The following is a 7,929-nucleotide window of genomic DNA, read 5'->3' as shown; positions in this document are numbered from 1 at the left end:
ACCGACCCGTTCGTTTTAACGAACGCGTTCGTCGGATTTTCTCTGTTAACGAACGTCCGTTCGTTAACCGTTCGTCAGTTTTTCTTTTTCGTCGGATTTTTCCGCGATTATCTCAGATCTCGGTTTCTGATCGGATCTTCGTTTCTGTTTAAATTTTTGCTCATTTATCGGAATCAGGCAATTCAAGCGCCTATAGTTTCGTCTCGAAATTCTCTTTCCGTTTAACCTACTCAAATAAGTTTTTGCTACTGTAAAATTTGACCTAGATCCAGATTAGTAAACGGAGCTTGTTTCTTTCGCCGTTTGACTTTCGTTGCTTCGTTCGAGTTGATTCTTTTTTGCAAACCAGAGTTCTTAAGTTGAACTTTCTGGTTGGATCTTTCATTCGAGTTTTACCTGTGCATTAGATAAGTACTTATTGTTTGCTTGTTTGTTTGCGATAGAGTACCCGGAGTGTGCCGCTTGTTACTTCGAATCGCTAGGTTTCGCGGATTATCAGCAAGGCAAGTAACACTTTGATCATATACCTTCCATACCAAGTTTTTATTGCATTAGATCTATTCCTCAAACATTGCATGATTAGGATCTAATTAAATTGTGGGTATTGGGAAGTAGTTGAGGTAGTACCTATTACCTGTTCTTTTTATCAAACCCTTGGGAGTTACTTCTACGTTTGCTATTATATTGCCATGCTATGCTCGTAGACGTGGATTGGGTTTGAGAGACATTCACGACAGATGTGAGATTGTTAATAATGGTTTACTTAAGGTGGCAACTAAAACTCACATCTGGGTGGATTGAGGCACCTGGGGAACCCAGTGTTGTCTGTTTGTATAAGGACCGCCACCCAGGCTCAAAGGGATCATAAGATTATTCATGCTAGAAACTTCCGTGTGCAGCCACAAGCTATTATGGGCTCTAGCATAGTTAAGTAGGTTACATGATCTCTTGAAGAGGCGGGCTAGCAGATGTAGGGGAAAGTAGGTGTAACTGTCCACCCGGAGTAAAGAGTGATTGTTCCTGAAAGGCTGTGTCTCGATCATCCGTTTCTCAAACATCATGTAGTGCGAGAATCAAGCGGAGGCGATCGAGTCTTGTGGGGAAAAGTGCACAAACCTCTGCAGAGTGTACAAACTAATAATGGTTAGCCGTGTCCCCGGTTATGGACAACTTGAGTATCTAGTACCTAGATTATCATTTGAATCTCATCACCTTGTTACTTTTAATTAATTTTGTTGGGTTAATGATGACTTTTAATTGGGATTGAGATGTTGTCAACCATCTCAATGTTTAACAACCACCATGATAGTTAAATAAAATTTATTCCTTTGCAGTAGGGAAAAATTGGCTTTTCGCAAAACTTTAACCATAGAGCTTTCCACCAGCCATATATGCATGTAGTATAGCATTATTATGTTCATTATTTCTCCATGTGTTATTTTGCCAGCATATTCCATGTGCTGACCCGTTTTCGGGCTGCAACGTTTCATGTTGCAGACTTTTCAGACGACGAATAAGGTGCCTTAGGTCGTGGTCTTATACTTAGTGATGCCGTTGGAGTTGATGGACTCACTTATCTTCCAAGTCTTCCGCTGTTATCGTTTTAGATGGCCTTAAGCCATATTTATCATACTTATTCTCTTTGGAGATATTCGATGTAATAAGTGTGTGATTGCTACTCTGTTATAAATCCTCCATTTGTACTGTGCGTGTCAGCATTACTGATCTAGGGATGACACTGGTGCACAGCAGCACAGACCATTTGAGGTCTGGTCGCTACAAAGGTGGTATCAGAGCACACGCTGACTGTAGGACACGACCACTAAGCTTAAGCCCTAGAACACTTCTCTCTTCTCATTTCTGACCCCTCTCCACTTTCTACTCTTTTAGGAATGGCGGATGCAAGGAGCAAGTTCATGCAACCAGATGAAGACACGCCTTTTGGACGACATTTGAAGGAAGTCACTAAGTACTTGAACATAGGAATACCAAGCATCACCGGAACCTACAACGCCACATTACCCGAAGAGGAAAGCTGGAAGATTCAAGTTCACATTCCAGGAAGGACGTTTGTGCCAGTTACTGAACCCATAAGATTGATTTTCGAAGCACCAACCTGGAGTTTAGGGAAGAGCATGGCCGCCCACATCGCTATGGGACGCATTGGAGAAGTCTACCACCAGGAGCTTAAGGATACAACTTATCAGATTTGTGGACGCCGAGACGCGCAATGGGAGATGATCAGAACCAAGAAGGATGGATCAATTGCAGCTTTCATCCAGGAGCAAAACCAACACATTCGTCGCCAGGAGAACCAGATGTGCTCGGACAAGGAAGAACTGAAGAAGGCATTGACGAAGATCAAGGAACTGGAGGAAGAACTCAAGGCTACACGCGAGGATTATATGGAGGAAATCGTCGCATTAGTAGGGAAGAATGACGACCTGGAGAAGAAGATTGGAGTATTCATGGGAAATCCAGTGCCAAAAGCAAAAGATGACGAATGCACTTGTCCGGATAACTACATCATCATCGACGACACCGACTCGGAACCAAGTGAAGATGATTTTGTTGACGAAGCTGGAGCAGACATCATGGAGTCTTCAACGGATCAGAATTTCTAGTAGACCACCCTATCAGTAGTAGTTTTCCCCCATTTAATAGTATAGTTCAAGCACTTTGTAACGCTAGTTAGATCGATTGTTATGCCTTGATTGAATTGATTGAGTGATATTGATTGTATTTGTCTCATGAGCATATGGGTAGTGTTTTCCCTCTAGACCTCATTCTATTCTTAACTCTCATCTTTTCTAACCCATCAGATGCCTCCGAGACGCGACACCGGATTTGTTTTCCCACCGGAGATCACCCAGTTGATTCAGCAACAGAATGCCCTGATGCAAGTGTTAGTGCAGAACCAAGGCAACAAAAACAACAACAACAACCCACCACCACCACCACCTGTTGATCACTTAGCCCGTTTCTTGAAACCCGCCAGTGTTTTCCAGTAGCACCGAGCCGATTGTTGCAGATGATTGGCTCCGCAAAGTTGGAAGGGAGTTGACCACTGCAGGATGCACAGATGCGGAAAGAGTGCGTTTTGCCGCACATCAGCTTGATGGACCCGCAGCATCATGGTGGGAGAATTATACCGCCACACACCCTATTGACACTGTCACATGGGACCAGTTTCAGCAAGCTTTCCGTACAGCTCATGTTTCAGCAGGAGCTATGGCTATGAAGAAGCGTGAGTTTCGCAACCTACGCCAAGGAGGACGCACCGTAGGCCAGTACGTGGAGGATTTCAGTAAGTTAGCACGTTATGCACCAGATGACGTTGCTACAGACGCAGCCAAGCAGGAGAAATTTTTGGAAGGACTGAATGATGAACTGAGTATGCAGTTGATGGTAGCAACCTTCAACAACTAACAGGAGCTGGTAGATAGAGATCTCATGATTGAAGGGAAGCAACAGCAGATTGAAAACCGTAAGAGGAAGTATGGACAAGGGAAGTATAACTCTGGAGCTCAGCAGAAGCCACGTTTTGCCCCGAAGCCGGGAGGACAGTTTCAGCATACCCATGGAGGAGGTAGTTCGCACAATCATAATGGCTCCAAGAATGGTAATGGAAATGGAGGAACCAACGGACAGAACCGCACCAACCCATCTACCCCAGCCAAGAGGGATCTAAGTCACGTTACCTGTTTCAAGTGCCAGAAGACTGGACATTGTGCAACTGATTGTCCTGAAGCCCAAAATGGAAATGGTAATGGAAGCTCTGGGAAGAAGCCGAACCCGTTCAACAAAGGACACGTGAACCACGTGAGCGTGGAGGAGGTTGAAGCACAGCCTGATGCAGTAATAGGTAAGTTTTTGGTTAGGTCATTTACTGCAACCGTTCTTTTCGATACTGGTGCATCGCATTCATACATATCAAGGGGATTTGTGAATAAGTTTAAGCTGCCCACCAAAGTTCTCAGAACCCCTATGTTAGTAACCTCGCCAGGAGCAGAGTATATGGCAAGCCAAGGATGTTTTCAGATGCCATTGGCCATTGGTAGGCATGTTTTCCCCTCAGACCTAATAGTTTTGGAGTCGCAAGGTTTGGATGTGATTTTGGGAATGGATTGGCTATCGTTGTATGGAGGAAACATCGATTGCGCCAGTAAGTTGATTTTGCTTACCACCCCAGAAGGAAAAAGGATTAAGTATGTATCCCGGCATATGCCGAAGAGGACTCAAGTGAATTCCTTATCAGGAGTTGTACAGGAGGAAGTACCAGTGGTGAAGGATTATCCGGATGTATTTCCAAAAGAGTTGCCAGGCATGCCACCGGATAGAGACATTGAGTTTCTGATTGAACTTTTGCCAGGCACAGGGCCAATATCTAAGAGACCGTACAGGATGCCCGCAAAAGATTTGGAGGAAATTAAGAAGCAGATCAAGGAGTTACTGGATAAAGGTTATATTCGCCCAAGTTCGTCACCTTGGGGATCACCAGTACTTCTAGTGGAGAAGAAAGATGGATCGTTGAGGATGGTTGTTGATTACCGTGGATTGAATGAAGTGACCATCAAGAACAAGTACCCACTACTGATGATCAATGATTTGTTTGACCGCCTACAAGGAGCTAAAGTATTTTCCAAGATCGATCTACGATCAGGATACCATCAGTTAAAGATTCGAGAGCAGGATATACCTAAGACGGCTTTTACCACCAGATATGGACTGTATGAGTATACCGTTATGTCATTTGGCCTGACTAACGCACCTGCCTATTTCATGAACCTGATGAACAAAGTGTTTATGGAGTTTTTGGATAAGTTCGTCGTGGTGTTCATTGATGATATTTTAGTCTTTTCCAAGAATGAGGAAGAGCATGAGGAGCATTTGCGATTGGTACTTGAGAAGCTCAGAGAACATCAGTTATATGCCAAGTTCAGCAAATGTGAATTTTGGCTGAAGGAAGTTGGATTCCTTGGACATGTTATTTCTGGAGAAGGAATAGCAGTAGACCCCGCCAAAGTTGACACAGTGACAAGTTGGGAATCACCCACGTCAGTTGGAGAAATCCGGAGTTTTCTTGGACTTGCAGGATACTACCGGAGGTTCATCGAGAATTTCTCGAAGATTGCTAAGCCCATGAATAAGCTATTAAAGAAGGACACCAAATTCAATTGGACTGAGGATTGTGAAGCTAGTTTCCAAGAGTTGAAGAAACGATTGGTTACATCACCAGTGTTGATTCTACCAGATCAACGCAAGGATTATGAAGTTTATTGCGACGCTTCTCGTCGAGGACTTGGAGCAGTGCTTATGCAGGAAGGAAGAGTTGTGTCATATGCTTCACGACAACTTAAACCCCATGAGAAGAATTATGCTACGCATGACTTGGAGTTAGCAGCCGTGGTGCATGCGTTGAAGACATGGAGACATTTTCTCATCGGAAACCATTGTGAGGTGTACACGGATCACAAGAGTTTGAAGTATATTTTCACGCAGAAGGAGTTAAATCTCAGACAGAGGAGATGGTTGGAGCTTATTAAGGATTATGATATGAGATTGCATTATCACCCAGGAAAGGCTAACGTAGTAGCAGACGCGTTGAGCCGCAAGAGTCATGTCAGCACCCTCATGACAGGAGAGTTACCTCAGGAGTTAGCCGAGGACCTTCGCGAGCTATGTTTGGAGATAGTCCCAAGAGGCTATTTAGCGACACTGGAGATTCAGTCTACCTTGATGGAAAGGATCAGAGAAGCTCAGAAGATAGACAAGGAGATTGACGAGATAAAGGAGAAGATGAGCAAAGGAAAAGCCAAAGGATTTCATGAGGACAAGCATGATACCTTATGGTTTGAGGACCGCGTTTATGTGCCAAATGATCCGGAGATCAGGAAGTTGATTTTGCAAGAAGCCCATGATTCACCGTACTTGATTCACCCAGGGAATACCAAGATGTATTTGGATCTGAAAAATACTTTCTGGTGGACCGGAATGAAGAAGGATATTGCAGAGTATGTAGCAGTTTGTGATGTGTGTCAGAGAGTGAAGGCAGAGCATCAGAAGCCAGCAGGATTGCTACAACCATTGCCGATACCCGAATGGAAGTGGGATAAAATAGGCATGGATTTTATCACAGGATTGCCCAGGACTCGTTCAGGCTATGACTCAATATGGGTTGTAGTCGACCGTTTGACGAAAGTAGCTCATTTTATTCCAGTGAAGACCACTTACACCAGTGCTAAGTTGGCAAAGATATACATGACCAGGATCGTATGTTTGCATGGAGTTCCGAGGACCATTGTATCAGACAGAGGAACCCAGTTTACCTCGAAGTTTTGGAAGCAGTTACATGAAACATTGGGAACCAGGCTAGAATTTAGTACAACCTTTCACCCACAGACAGATGGACAGACCGAGAGAGTCAATCAAATTTTGGAGGACATGTTGAGAGCTTGTGCATTAGATTATGGATCTAGTTGGGACGACAATTTGCCATATGCGGAGTTTTCTTACAACAACAGTTATCAAGCCAGTTTGAAGATGGCCCCTTTCGAAGCTTTGTACGGAAGGAGGTGTAGAACACCGTTGTTATGGGACGAAGTTGGAGACCGTCAGTTGTTTGGACCAGATTTGATTAAGGAGTCTGAACAGAAAGTGAGGTTGATTCGCGATAGGCTCAAGGTAGCCTAGTCCAGGCAGAAGATTTATGCTGATTCTAAACGAAAGGAGACAATTCACGAAGTCAGAGACAGAGTTTATCTTCGAGTATCACCACTTCGAGGAGTGAAGCGCTTTGGAGTTAAAGGAAAGTTATCGCCCCGTTTTATCGGACCATACAGAGTTTTGGAACGTATGGGAGAGGTTGCCTACAAGCTGGAATTGCCTGAAGGATTGTCTGGAGTTCATGACGTATTCCACGTTTCCCAGTTGAAGAAGTGCCACGCAGAGATGGTTGAGATACCACTGAGAGATACTGTGCCGCTGGAAGCAATTCAGGAGGAAAGTGATTTGACCTATGAGGAGAAACCAGTTAAGATTCTTGAGTATGCCGGCCGAGTTACCCGCAGTAAGGTTATCAAGTTTTGCAAGGTCCAGTGGAGTCACCACACGGAAGATGAAGCCACCTGGGAGCGAGAGGAAGATCTACGGAAGGACCACTCCCACCTGTTTTCTAGCTAACCCGAATCTCGAGGGCGAGATTCATCTTAAGGGGGGTAGGTTTGTAACATCCCAAATTTTCAATTTGGTATGTTATACATAGATCATCATTGCATATCATATTTTTATTGCATTTTGACAAATCCTCGATAAATCCTAAGCAACTCAAGGACCCTCGGAGAGAGTTGGGGATTTTCTCGTAGTTTTCATATTTGATTTTCATCAAATAATAACACGAGGATTTTGGTTTTAATTATTTTCTCTCCGGAAAAATATTTCATTTAAAATTTAATGAGAGGAGAAAATATGACTTCTCCAAAACAATTGAAATATTGGAGGAAAAATATTAAAATCATTTATTGGATTTTATTCCGATTTTAATTGCAATTTAATTGCATTAAAAAAATATATTGCACGTTTTAAAAATTTCTTTTGTGTCAAAAAATATTCACCCTGTTCTAAATATTCTAACTAGACGGGGAAAATTTGTTTTATCTTTTTTGGATTTTTATTTATTTTTCTACGAATTTTTTTTCGGCGGAATGTTTAAAAAAAAAATTCGCGCCACGCCCGACCGGGCCGAGGCCCAGCCGAGCCGCCGGCCCACCCCGCGCGTCTCCTCCGCGCGTACGCCGGACGCCGCCGCCGTGACCTCCTCGGACACCGCCGCCGCGCCTTGCCCCCTCCTCCAAGCACCGCCCCCCTCCTCTTATAAGCCGCCGCCGCCCCCCCCTTCACCCCGTACCCGCACCCGAGCCGCCGCCGCCC

This window comes from Triticum aestivum, chromosome 1D, assembly GCF_018294505.1.
Source record: "Triticum aestivum cultivar Chinese Spring chromosome 1D, IWGSC CS RefSeq v2.1, whole genome shotgun sequence".
NCBI classification, from domain to species: domain Eukaryota; kingdom Viridiplantae; phylum Streptophyta; class Magnoliopsida; order Poales; family Poaceae; genus Triticum; species Triticum aestivum.
Note: the sequence above shows the minus strand (reverse complement) of the source record.